Raw genomic sequence first — 14210 nt, 5'->3', positions numbered from 1 at the left:
GAAGAATTCAAATCCCTTCCGTTGAAAAACCACATTAAGCATGAACTTTCAGCTCCCTACTCACCCCATCAAAATGGAACAGCTGAAAGAGCCTGGAGATCACTTTTTGATATGGCTAGATGTCTGCTAATTGTGCAAAATTACCCAAGCAGTTGTGGACATATGCTGTTATGACATCAGCTTATATACGGAACAGATGTTACAACCCCAAAACAGGTAAAACCCCCTATGAGTACTTGACAGGTATCACAACCCAATTTGTCTAACATGCATGCATTTGGTACTTTGTGCTATGCTTATGTACCGAACAAAACCAAATTAGATGCTAGGGCTGAGAAAGGTATTTTCGTTGGTTATGACAGGTCTAGTCCTGCAAATCTTGTTTATTACCCTGATCAAAACAATGTCAAGAAAATCCGATGCGTCAAGTTCACTGAGACGTTTGACAGTTTTGATGAACGTGTGAACTTACTACCTGCTTCTGTTAAAGCAGCAGAACCTGAAATGCCAAAACCTGAAAATGGGCAGGAACGTACAAGGCTTTACCCCACTAGAGATCGTGCTAGACCAAGGTATCTTGATGACTATGTAACTGGTGAGGAACTTGACAACGCAGTTGATGATGCTGCAAATTGCACAGTTGATTTCTGTTACAGAGTACGTAATGTTCCAAAGTCCTACCAAGATGCAATCTCATCCCCAGAGTCCAGTAAGTGGAGAGAAGCAATGAATGAAGAGTTAGATGCATTATGGGACAATGAAACATATGAGCTTACTCCTTTACCAGAGGGTAGAACAATATGCAATAAAACTAGATCCCAATGGGGAGGAAAGTACAAGGCAGGATTTGCTGCTAAGGGCTACTCCTAGACTGTTCACAGTCCCCTATTTTTCCGTTTGATCGTCGGGATCGAGCACAAACTTTCACCATATTTTTTTTTAAAAAGCGAGCCCGAACTGGGGAGAGCAATATAACTACCGAGTGGGTGGGGGGAGTGGAGGGGTTTTGGCAGGAAAAATAGGGAGACTGTTCGATCTTTACTGCGACTAGTGTTCAGCGAGTCCCGTTGCACCGGCAACGGCAATACCTGATTGGTCCATGACACAATGCATCTGTCAATAAGAAATACAGGTTCGAAAACAAGATGGCTTATCTAGAGAAAGAATCTCAAGAGTGTCAAGTTTTCGAAAGGCTATATATAGGCGACTTGGTGGATTAGTCCTAAAAGAAGAACAGAAGGAAGCGATTAAACTTTTACTGCAAGGCAAGGATGTATTGGCTGTCCTTTCTACAGGATTCGGAAGAGCCTGATCTACCAAAGCTTTGTACTTGTCAAGCAATTGGAAAATAAAAGCACTTCTGGAAGAGATCGGCCCTCGTGTTTGTTTATTGTACCGTTTACGAAGTATAGGAGAGGAACACATAAATTCTGATGATTTTGATTTGACCGTCAAGGGTTTTGAGAAAAATGTAGATGTATTAAATGAAATGAAGAACAACAACTTTCAAGTCATTTACCCTTCCGCTGGGCAAGCTTTGTCGAGAGACTACGGTTGTTGCGGGTTGAATCCACTGCGCTCAAGAGACAACTGTCGCTGATAGTTGTCGACGAAAGTCACACCGTTGAAACTTGGTTAGTGTAATTTTCGTTTTTAATACCACTGTATGTCTAGATCCAGATTTTTGACTTTACAATTAAACATGTCGCGGATCTCCTGTCAAGGAAGGGTTTCAGTTACGGAAAGATGCGTCAAAGTCCGTTCACATTTTGAACTGAAATACGAAAAATACTGATTAAAAAAACTCAGATTTCAGCAGATTGTATAATAAACAAACTCGCCTGACTACATCTAAAAGAGAAATCTCAGTCGGTCTTGCGGTCGAAGGTTGAGCGAAAAGCTGTCAAGTTTTTTCCCTAAACGCGTGGATATCCAGTTACTTGACATAACTATTCCACAACCTTTTCGTGCATGAACAGAGGGATTCTACATACAGTGGTATTAAAAACGAAAATTACACTAACCAAGTTTCAACGGTGTGACTTTCGTCGACAACTATCAGCGACAGTTGTCTCTTGAGCGCAGTGGATTCAACCCGCAACAACCGTAGTCTCTCGACAAAGCTTGCCCAGCGGAAGGGTAAATGACTTGAAAGTTGTTGTTCTTCATTTCATTTAATACATCTACATTTTTCTCAAAACCCTTAACGGTCAAATCAAAATCATCAGAATTTATGTGTTCCTCTCCTATACTTCGTAAACGGTACAATAAACAAACACGAGGGCCGATCTCTTCCAGAAGTGCTTTCATTTTCCAATTGCTTGACAAGTACAAAGCTTTGGTAGATCAGGCTCTTCCGAATCCTGTAGAAAGGACAGCCAATACATCCTTGCCTTGCAGTAAAAGCGTAATCGCTTCCTTCTGTTCTTCTTTTAGGACTAATCCACCAAGTCGCCTAAATATAGCCTTTCGAAAACTCGAGACTCTTGAGATTCTTTCTCTAGATAAGTCATGTTGTTTTCGAACCTGTATTTCTTATTGACAGATGCATTGTGTCATGGACCAATCAGGTATTGCCGTTGCTGGTGCAACGGAACTCGCTGAACACTAGTCGCAGTAAAGATGGGACAGTCTCCCTATTTTTCCTGCCAAAACCCCTCCACTTCCCCCACCCACTCGGTAGTTATATTGCTCTCCCCATTTCGCGCTCGCTTTAAAAAAAAAATATGGTGAAAGTTTGTGCTCGATCCCGACGATCAAACGGAAAAATAGGGGACTGTGAACAGTCTAGGCTACTCCCAAGCCCCAGGTTTAGATTACCATGAAACGTTTTCACCAACTGTTCGTATAACTTCAGTTCGTACGCTAATGCAGTTAGCAATTCAGATTGGTATATCAGATGGATGTTAAGACGGCCTATTTAAATGCTCCCATCGACTGTGAGTTATGCATAGAGCAACCTGAAGGTTATGAGAGAAAACGCCCTAATGATCAAAAGCTTGTATGTAAACTAAAGAAATCCTTATATGGTCTGAAACAGAGTGGTCGGAATTGGAATTGTTTGTTACATGGTTATGTAACACAAGAAAGGTCTGTAAAGTCCCTAGCTGATCCAGGTGTTTATCTTAAGAGTACTGAATTTGGCCCAGTAATTGCAATTGTAGGGGTCGATGACATCATTATTGCAGGTAGTAACACTGTGTTAAAAAAGGCCAAAGAGCCTCTTATGATGAGATTCAAAATGAAAGACCTAGGTGTTTTATCATGGTTCTTAAGTGTTCAATTCAAATTTGGAAAAGATTGTATTGAAATGAATTAAAGCAAGATTGTTGAAATGATTCTGGAAAGGTTCAACATGTCTGATTGCAAGCCAAAAGCAGTTCCATGCGAGCTGGTGTAATGTCCTTATAGATCACAAAGACGCTCATCGAAACAATAATCGAAACACTCCCTGGTTTACACTGTTCCTACACAATCACTCGTCCCATGCCCACACGGTCACCGGCTTCCCGCGCTGGAGAGATCCCGGATATACGTACAAACACTACAGCTGGGCGCTAAGAAAGCCAGTGCAGTCAATGAAAGGGAATTTGAAAATGTAAACCTGTATCGTGAAATTGTTGGAAGTTTGATTTATCTCATGACTTGCACAAGACCCTATTTGTGTTATGTTGTGACGTATCTATCCCAACACCTGTCAAAGCCAATGAAATCGCATTATGGGATGGCTAAGCAAGTGCTGAAGTTTTTAAAGGGTACTCATAACAGATGCTTAAAGTTTGTTAAGGGAACGCAGATGAAACTAGTGGGATATAGTGATTCAGACTGGGCTATGTCTAATGATAGACGTAGCATTAGTGGTTATGCATTCAAGTTATGTGATGAGAGCTCACTGATTTCGTGGAAAAGCAAAAAACAATCTATTGTAGCATTGTCCTCATGTGAAGCTGGATATGTAGCTTTAGCCACTGCTACACAAGAAGATAAATTTCTTAAACAACTTCTTGCTGATCTAATGTGTCATCCTTGCAAGAACGTTTGTATATATGTAGATAACCAGGGAGCGATTGCATTAGCTAACAATCCTGTACATAACAAAAGATCAAAGCACATCGATGTAAAATATCACTATGTAAGACTAGAGATTCAGAACGGAGCTGTCAGCTTAACTTATGTACCTACAGATAAAAATGTTGCTGACGTAATTTACCAAGCCTGTAATTAGAGTTAAACTCGATAGACTGTTAGGTTAATGCAGCAAACCCCAAAATGTGTTTGAGTGACTGGGGGTGTTGGGTGCAAACTCAACATGTAAATCTCCTTGTAACCGGAAGTAAATGTATGGTACCTGTAACACTAGATTGAGGCTGATTGCATCAGCCCACATCATGGTGAATGTTGTGGAAGAAATCTGTGTTGGAATAAAACTGAGTTGTGTTTTTACGTGAAGTTTGTCTTATCCACCAAGAACTATGGCCACACTTGCAACACATAGTACCTGACGTGTTGAAGAAATAAGTCCAAATTAACTGAATGGCATTGCCAAGAGATTTCTTGACATTGTCGGCACTCTTACACCCTTCTGAATCACTTTTCGGTAGTATACGTAGTAGGTCATCATAGACTGTAGCCCGGCCCGTGACTTCGCCATGGCTAATGTTAATAAACAAGCGATTGAACACAGTTCACTTTCATGTTAAACACGATATTTTTAACGATAACTCCGAAAAAGTTGCGTAATGTGTAACGCAGACAAGGTGTACATGCAAAACAAGAACCAAGACGACGACACGTGCGCGCCCGGTGTTAATATCAACAGGGTCGCATAATTAAAAAAAATTAACATACTTCGCCGATGGGTTCTCTGTCATTTCGCTCACGCTAACCAAACCAATGCTTGAAATTCGCATGGAAAGCATCCAACAAACTGAACTTCGACTGAAATGTTAAAATTATCTATAATTCGCAGATCGAAAGTGTCGCCTATGCTAATTTCCGTTTCGTAAACAAGCCATGTCATTTTTAGTAACCAAGCCTTTTATTCGGTTAGCTTTCCATAACTTGTTAGGATTAGCTTTACTTAAATACTTTAAATTGCCAAGTTGAAGTCGATGTTTCGGTAGGGTAGAGGTTAAGTGCATTTGCTTTAAATCCATTGAACCGAGTGCGACTTCGTTCGATCAACTTTTTCTAATTTTTTCTAAGGTTTTTTCTCAGTTTTTTTTTCCAAATTCTAAGTAACATACGCTGCTAATCTAGTCCTATATTAAGTAATTTTTCCCCATTTGCAAACGACAAACGTAACAGTGAAAATTGTTCTCAGTCTCGTCCAAATGGCATCGCTTGTTTACGAAAGGGAAAATTGCGTCACCCATTTTCTCGCCTAAAAATCAGCTCAGATAACTTCACGCAGCACGTCACGGGGAATTCAAACACAAGAAATTAACTCCTCAACCTGGACATAACCGTTGATAAAATGAGATCATTCGATTACAAAAGTCCGAAAATAACAGCTTACCTTCAAATTTGAGGAACCCGGTCATTTCTCCATGGCGAGAAATATAATTTTACTGTTCCCCGGGTCCCGCACCATATATGTTGCAGTATGCTTCGTTCTTAAAGCAACCAACCTCGACTGTGGGATTGCAGGATTGCGGGAACTAGTTCTACTGTCATATTGACATGGTGCTGTAGAAACATTTGACAAATTTTGTTTTTACCAAAATTCAACACTCAATTAGTACACAGCAATTTTCTATTTATTAAACATCAAAACAAACATCGCAAACGAACAGAAACCGATTGTGCATAATTTCACTTAACGTGCTATGCATTATCTTTCCTTCTTTTCCTTTAAGGGTCAAGCTAAGACATTTTCTGACTTGCACTAATTAAGTCCCATATAAGAAATTGGTTTTGGGTCGTTTCAAAGTTGTAGGCATTCGATTTCTGGAAAGCCATGTAACATAAATACTAACTATGATTGACAAAGTCAAACTCCCCCAACTCACTAAAATCTAACTCAGGCTACCCACCCCCACCCCCCCCCCAAAAATTAACTTTGGTTTGCTCTTATAAGTGCAAGCTAACAACTAGATCATAGCTTAGAGCCTCTAGACTTTATACAGGCATCCCTTGTCGCCCCCACCCCCCCCCCCCCCTCCCTTTCTGGGTCTTAGACCACCCATTGGCGTGAAAACAGTGTTTTCAATTAAGCGGAAATCTAAGCAGCCACCGCTCAGCGTCAATTTTAATCATTAGCCATCGGACTTAGTTTGTTTTTACTTTTTATTTTGAGCGTTGTTATCGTCTCAATCAACACCCATTCAGCTGCCTATTATGGATTTATATTTTATAGTCTATTTTTAACATGTATTTTACCTTTAGGCCCTTTCTTAGGCGCGGTGGCCCCATGGTTAGTGTGCTCGATTCCGGATCGAGTGGTCCGGGTTCGAGTTCTGGCCGAGGACATTGTGTTGTGTTCTTGGGCAAGACACTTTACTCTCACGGTGCCTCTCTCCACCCAGGTGTATAAATGGGTACCGGCGAAATGCTGGGGGTAACCCTGCCATGAACTAGCATTCCATCCAGGGGGGAGTAGAAATACTCCTAGTCGCTTCATGCTACGGAAACCGGAGATAAGCACCGGCCTGATGGGCCTTCTGGCTCGTAAGCAGTGACTTTCTTTTACGATAATTATCTATCATATGTATTTACATAATTTTCCCATTGTTTGTTAAATGTAAAAGTCCAGACTATTTTTACGAATTTTTATTCCAAGAATTCATTACCTTGTACAATGCTGCTGAAGAAGCCCGAACGGGCGAAACGTACGATAAAGGGGCATTCAATTACACGAGAAAAGTTCGCTCCATCCTCTGTTCGAGATATTTATGCAAGTTACATTTTTTTAAGAGGGAGCGTTGCGTATCCGGCTGGATCCTTTTCTCATGTGGCATCATCGTTGGCTATCCAACAGCGTTCACACACACACACACATACAACTAATAAAGTAGACAATAAGATAAATAATGAAATAATGAAATAAATAAATGTTATTAATCTAAAGGAAATACATTTAGAGAGAAAAAAAACAAACAAACAAAAAAAGGCACAAGATAGTAGTGGTGTCAATCAGGAAATTGTTGAATCAGTTTTAAATCCCATACATATAGTTCTGAGATGTCGTCAAATAAAACAAAATTCTCCTAACACATAGCTCAGAGTCTTCTCGCTCAGTTTAAAGGGAGATGACCAGTATACGGCCTTTCCGAAATAATTCAGCTCGTGTTAAAGACTTTAGTGCTTCTTCGACCAAAAAAAGATTCTTCTTTTTCTTTGGATTTCAAAACTATGTTAAGTAAACACTAAGTGACCCAAGTTTTAAGTTATGATTTTAAAGACACCTGTTTATTTTGACTGGAATTTTCTTATTTATTGGTCCGCCATTACTAACTTTAAATTCTTGAGAGAGCTGGGTCGAGGAGAAAATGACGTCAAAGACTCACTGGTTTAAGAATGTAATGCGTGTGTACGCGGCTGAATTAATATGCAGCACGGGGGTTTTGGGCTTTCAGATTTTTAAACTTGTGTTTTGCATATAAAATAAGTTGTGTTTACACGCTGAAATTTTAAGCTAGTGAGTAAATAACGTCACTTTTCCCTTAATCCAACCCTCTGAGGTCCAATCGGTCAATTTTGAGTAATGGCGGACCGAGAAATCCAAACCTTACACTCAAAATAACCGGCTTTTGGATAAAAATCAAAGCTCAAACTTTTGCCAGTCAGGTGTTAAGCAAACACGCTTTCAAAATCTAAATAAGAACAGAAAATGATTTTGTAACATATGTATAAAATTTGTATAATCGAAGGTGCCGATTGCTTTCTTCAAAAGTTTCATGAAATGTTATATCCTTGAAATCTGATAAAGTTAAAGTTAAATGCCTCCTTTTTAGTGTTTCGTAGGAAAAACCAGTGAAAACGCTATCCGGTTAAAAAAGGATTCTAAACCATCTCGAGATTTCGACTCAGCCTAGGGTATTTCAACCACAACTTTAAAACAGAAAGTCACGATAAAGCCTGCTGACCCGGCAACTGCTGTCTTCTAAACACCATTTCTTTAATCTTCACTCTGAATCGTTGGCTCAAAAGAGCGTAAGCAAACGGATTGAAGGAGGCGTTAAACATGACAATAGTGTGGACGATGGCACGTGGCAAAGGAAAGCGCTTGAAGAAGTAAAAGCGCTCAAGGAGATGAAGTACTACGTCAGAATACCAAACCAAGGTAAAGACGGCGGTGACTGTCACAACCATAAGCGTGATTCGCTTCCTTACCTTCAACAAAGCCTGTTAAGACACAAAGATATCAGTTTAGAACAAGAAATCAGGTTTTGCCTTAGACACACTGTATCTATTCTGTTACCGGCAAATATATAACGTGTCCCTGCCTGGTGTGCGTATTTGGAACGTTCCGACAGTTGTCAGGCGTACCTTGGTATGGCATAATTTCCCAGGGTAGTTTCAACTGAAAGGAAACTGTTTCCAGGCCTGAATGAAATATTTTTTACAAATATTATTGTTTCATTACAAGCAGCGAGAAATAAAGAAACAGAGAATATTTGATGGCCAAAGGGAATTCAGTGGAAATTTCCCACTCCCACTCCGGATTTGAACTTGAAGACATCATGGACAGAAATCGAGGGTATTTAAAACTGTGCCTCGCTCAGCGGATCAACCTCGTTCCCAGAGTCTCTGTACTCTAGGGAGCCTAAGAACGAGGTCGGGCTTCCCAAACACTGTACTCTTAATTGGTTAGAGTCGTACCTCTTGTTGAACGCTATATTTCATTGGCTGCATAGTGTCGTACTTCCTATTGTTTTCTTTGCCAAATCCATTGTTATCTTTGTTCGTTCTACTTTTTTTTGGCCAATCCTGAACTCTGACCCTCTTAATTAAGCAACATAGGCGTCATCAGGTCACATGTCACAGGTCATTGTGACTTGTGACTTGTGTTTTGTACCTGCCCTGTTGAGATGTTTTCGCAAAGGAGGCGATGTCCACTAAAACAGCGTCATTCTCGAGCCAGCAAATTCAAGAAAATTAACCGGTACGATTTCGAGAGCAAGTAAAAAAGGCAAGAGGTATCTGTTGGAGAATTTGATTAAAGCTGCAACGCAGAGTCACATACTTATTTTAGTTAAACCAATGCATAAATGATCTAACTTGCCAGGGGACGTGGACAGTACCGACGCCTTTTACCTGCTGGTCAGGAGGAAGAACGAGGCCACCAGGTTGCTTAAACCACAAAGTATAAATCACTCTGGAGTACAAGGCAGCCATTACCACAGAGGAGAAAAGAATAAAAACAGACCATGACACAATCCTAAGTTGGTCAATCCACCGTTCTTGAGGCAAGCAAGCGTTGGTGTCCAGTTTATGACTTGTTTCAAAAAAAGCCGGGAGTTCAAGAACGATTGAGAAGATCCAACAACTGGAAATGATCACCTTGAAAAAGATGAATGTTTAAAGTGCGTCAGGTTCAGTTATTCATGATGTGCTAGAAAGTAATGTGTTTAATTTTCGTCTTAAAATGAGATATTGTTGTTTCTTTGTTTAAGATCAAATCTCATGACTTTTTTTCACGAGCTATAACTTTATTACTGAAGCCGCACCTATCCAGCTAATGTTATGGGAGATTTTACAATTTGTAGAACAGTTTCCATGGCTAGAAATCTCCTAAACGCCAAACGTCGAGCTTCCCCTGAGACGAACTAATTACAACGGACTGAGGTGGCTCAAACCAATTTCAACACTTTCAAGAGACCTTACAGACTTGGTATTAGAAGGCTTGCCACTACAACACTTCAACACGTAAAATCAAACTTATTGTACCATGTGAAACATCAATTATTGCTGAACAAGATGCAGTCATTTTTGTGACCTAAAAAATTACCATGACAACAGGAAAGCCTGCAAAAAGACCCCACATTTTGGTTTTAGTTGCTCATATCTGAAAAATGAACTCGGTGGCCCCAATTTTTCATTGCACAAAAGTAATCAGCAGGCCAAGATAAAACTCTCTGAAAAGTTTAAAAAAACTCTGTGGAGCGGATTTAGAGCTACCTTAAATTTCCAATTAATTAAGGTGGCTCTGAATCCACACCACAGAATTTTTGACAATTTGCAAGAAGTCTATGTTATGGCATGCTGATTACATTTCAGAAATAAAAAATTGGGTTCACCGAGTTCATTTTTGAGATATAAGCAGCTTAAGCCAAAATATAGGGTGTTCTTGCATGGCTTTAGTGTTGCCATGGCAACGTTTTACGTCACAAAAATGACCGAATCATTTTCAGCAATAATTGGCGTTTGTTATAGTACTATAGCATTGCTGTTTAGTGATAAAGTGTTGCAGTGTCAATCCTTCTAAGAACATTTCTTTCAAGTGTTGAAACTGCTTTGAGCCACCTTAAGTTCATGGTAAGTCCGACGATTGACGCATTTAAATATGGCGAAATGTATTTGGATCGGCATGCCAACCCCTTCTATCCATGTGCTCAGACGCATAGTACGTGTGAAGATCGAGTCTGCGACAAACGTCAGACTTAACTCATTATTTAAAAATTTGTATGACAATGTATATTTCGCTTTTGCATTTGGTTCGACGTTAAGTTCAACGTTTGAATCAACAATCTTAACTGAGCTCGACCCAACTCAATTTGGACAGACCCAAATCGCCATTTAGTTCGTCTTGTGTGAATTTCGACGTTTGGCCCGGGCCAATCAAAAATTAATTGAAATACTCAGCAATGTTTTTGCAATTATACTCCATCAAACTTGAACTTCATCCGCAAATTGGCAGAGTACCTAAATTATTAATAATACTGGTATTGCAAGTACTACTATTCGTATTAAAACCCCTCATAAAAAGTGTTAGATCTTTAATTTGTTATACTTTTGGTCAAAGAGAACAAGCAATGATTTCAATTGTAATGTATTTCAGTTATCAAGGAAATTATCAGTCGCTTTTATCGGGTTTTATCTCAGTTGGAAGGGCATCTTCATTGAATCATTGACTGACTCAAACTAATTGCCAATGACGATCATACAAGTTCGGAGGATTATATAAGACTCTTTTATTTGGGGTATAATTTATCTTTAAATTTACTTTCGACACTTTTAATTTGCCTTTCCGGTATTCTATAGAGAGTGTTCCGGTATTAGGTTGTCATTCAATGAACCTTGAGTCAGATTTAAAAGTATATTCTAAATCAAGGACCAGTTTTTCGAAGAGTGGCTAGCGCAGGAGCAGGGTTCCTAGATAGCGCTAATAGATTGGATAGGACAATTCGCGCGGCATATATAAGAGTGCCGAGGACCTCATTTGTACGCTTTGTGTGCGATTTCCAGGTTTATGTATAAAAACACATAGCGTATTGTCCCGCTGAGAGGAAAATTTGATATTTAATTGTTATGCATTGTCAATGAATCTTTAACCAGAAAATACGAAATGTTTTTCGTTGTAAGTCAGATGAACCATGAAATTATTGGCTACAAAGTTAGACTGAGAACAATGATGGTGCATTCGTTTACATTTCGATGCGTTTTTTAACGAAAAATTAATTTGGTTGGACTATTCAGTGTAGGGAAAGTCAGGCAGTTTTGCGAAGTAGTCGTTTATAATTAACGGTTCAGTTGGCAACGCAGTTTAGTGAAATTGAATCTAAGTAAGTAAATAAGTTTTGGTGTGAGTTCGCTGGTAGTAGCTCTGCCCACGCACCACTTCTCATTACATTCCAGTCCTTCAGAGACATACCTTAAGTGTTTTCTTTGATAGATTTCTTTGGTTACCAGGGGGATTTGTTACAGCAATGTAGCGTTCTACGGCGATCACTACTAGAGTCGAGGCGGAACAACCAGCACCGATCCACTGTATTGAAGAATCTCGTAACAAACAAAATTCTTTCCCAGACAAGCCCTCTGGTTTGGTGGGAATGTGTCGAAAAATCAGCTCTGATACATGAAATATCGAATAAACGATGTCTGCTACTGCGATGTTAACAAGCAGATAATTAATAGGAGTCCTATGAAATAAAAGGATTCATGTTCCATGAAATATGTTAGTTAGGAATTCAATTCGTTATTGGAGGTATGATTATGAGAAATTGGCATTTTTTACTATAGCATTCTGTAAAATTTGCAGACAAAACAGTAGTGATTTCATGCCTTCTGAATGCCGAGAACACATAATCTTACGCTGACGTTGTACTTGATTAACAAACAACTAAACAATTGGCCTTTGGCCACCTTGTTTTTAAACATTTGTTATGAACTGGGTTTTCGCATGCTGCCCATTTACACTTCTTATCCGCACCCCACTGTTTGAATTCACAAAAAAGAGCCTCTATTGCTTTAAAAAAATATTTCTCAAAAATAATTCGACAAATGGTAAAAAATTCTATATTTTCACTTCTTGATTGAAACAGATTTTCTTGATACACGCTCATATAAACGAGCTAAAACGCGCGTCTGACAACACATAAACAATCAAAATTTGTGTGATGTGCATACTTTCATCTAAACACAGCTATTGACCAATGAGAGTGCGCGTACTATCCTAATTGTTTTATAAAAGCAATTGTTAATCGATTCTTTTATTTTTTTTCGTTCGTATACTCAAAGCTCTATTACCCCTTCAAAAGCGATAATAAGGATCATGAGCTCTAGTTTAGCTTTTATGATTACTTATCCTTGACTTACCTCATATCGCGATTTCTCTTTACGACAGCACAGACTAGAGAGTTCCCGATGATGCATATAATGATTAATATTGACGTCACTCCAGTTGTGACAGGGACAATTGTGTTGGACATGACTTCAGGAAACAAACTATTGGAGAGAAAGAACTTGCATCAAAAGGTGACGATAAGTGATCTGATTGGGCGATATTTGTGGTTGGGCCTTTTCCACCCCTGCGTTCCCTGTTCAAAGCCTTGTAGCTTTGATTAATAAATTGTTAACAGCCTGAGGTCGAGAGGTTCAGACGAACGAGTTTTGCAATGACTGAACTGTACTACTTAGCCTCTTCGATAGGACGTTTTCGACCAACCTCTAGAGACACCAATAACAATAGTGAAATGTACGACTTCTGGTCAGAGTTAGTAGAACAAAAGAAGCTAATAAGAGATCTTTTGTTTTCGTCCACCAACATGGCGGCGATGACGTCACGTGAAAACCTCCTATTCTTGGACAATCAACCGAATGTTTCAAATCGCGAGAAAATTTGTAATTGATTTTCAGGGGAAGGAGAAAGGTTCCGACTCTGTTTCGTTGCCGGGGGAATGAAAAACACATACCAACCCATTTGCGATTGTTTCCAACTTCCGTTCATATTAAATTTACACTGTGTGACAGATATATCGTCTACACCTGGCCTTTGACATCATTTAAGTATGCAGAACTTCTAAAAGCGTTTAATATAGCTGTGTGTATAACAACTGAAAAGGTTTAAAAGAAACGTTCACTATACTTTGAAAATGTTTTAAATGGTCTTGATAGCACAAGTGTTACTGATATATTTAAAAATACAAGGACACTTTTGAGGTTAAGGAACATTTTTCGATGTTGCAAACATCATCATCAGCCGTAGTGAGTGTAACCGAACTCAACAAACAAGATGATCATGTCAGTTTAGCATTACACTTTAAAATTTTGACGGTTATGTCAGTTTTCAATAATATTGTTGGTTAGTTTGAATTTTAAGATAATAACTAGCGAAAAAATTCTACGACGTTTTGATCTCGCTGAGATCATTTTCAAGTTTAAGAAAAAATGAATAAAACTTTGCATATAAGAAGTAAAATCACACGTAAGAATCTGAAAAGCGATAAAAATGTGGAAATATGTACTAAGCGTTACAAAAGGTAAGTGATAAAAACTAAAAAAAGCTATATAACAATAGGACAAAAGCTTTAAAAAAGAATATAGAATATAAAGCCTTTGTCCTATTGTTATCTAGCTTTTTTTAGTTTTTATCACTTACCTTTTCTAATGCTTAGTACATTTCCAAATTTTTATCGCTTTTCAAATTCTCACGTGTGATTTTACTTCGTATATGCAAAGTTCTATTCATTTTAATTTTTCTTAAACTTCAAAATGATCTCAGCGAGATCGAAACGTCGAAGAACTTTTTCGCTAGTTTTTCTCTTAAA

General features: G+C 38.9%; 1 long non-coding RNA gene across 1 annotated transcript in view; it reads right to left on the bottom strand.

The window, feature by feature from the left end:
* Positions 1-11977: 11977 nt before the first annotated feature.
* Positions 11978-14210, bottom strand: part of LOC137996380 (uncharacterized) — a 2996-nt gene continuing 763 nt past the window's right edge. Inside the window, exons 2-3 of the long non-coding RNA XR_011122305.1 lie at positions 12760-12888; positions 11978-12083 (exon numbers count right to left, since the gene is read on the bottom strand). This is a non-coding gene — a long non-coding RNA (uncharacterized lncRNA). The remainder of the gene's footprint in view (positions 12084-12759; positions 12889-14210) is intronic.

This window comes from Montipora foliosa, chromosome 3 (genome assembly GCF_036669935.1).
Source record: "Montipora foliosa isolate CH-2021 chromosome 3, ASM3666993v2, whole genome shotgun sequence".
Classification (NCBI taxonomy): domain Eukaryota; kingdom Metazoa; phylum Cnidaria; class Anthozoa; order Scleractinia; family Acroporidae; genus Montipora; species Montipora foliosa.
This window is presented reverse-complemented; position numbering and strand designations above follow the sequence as displayed.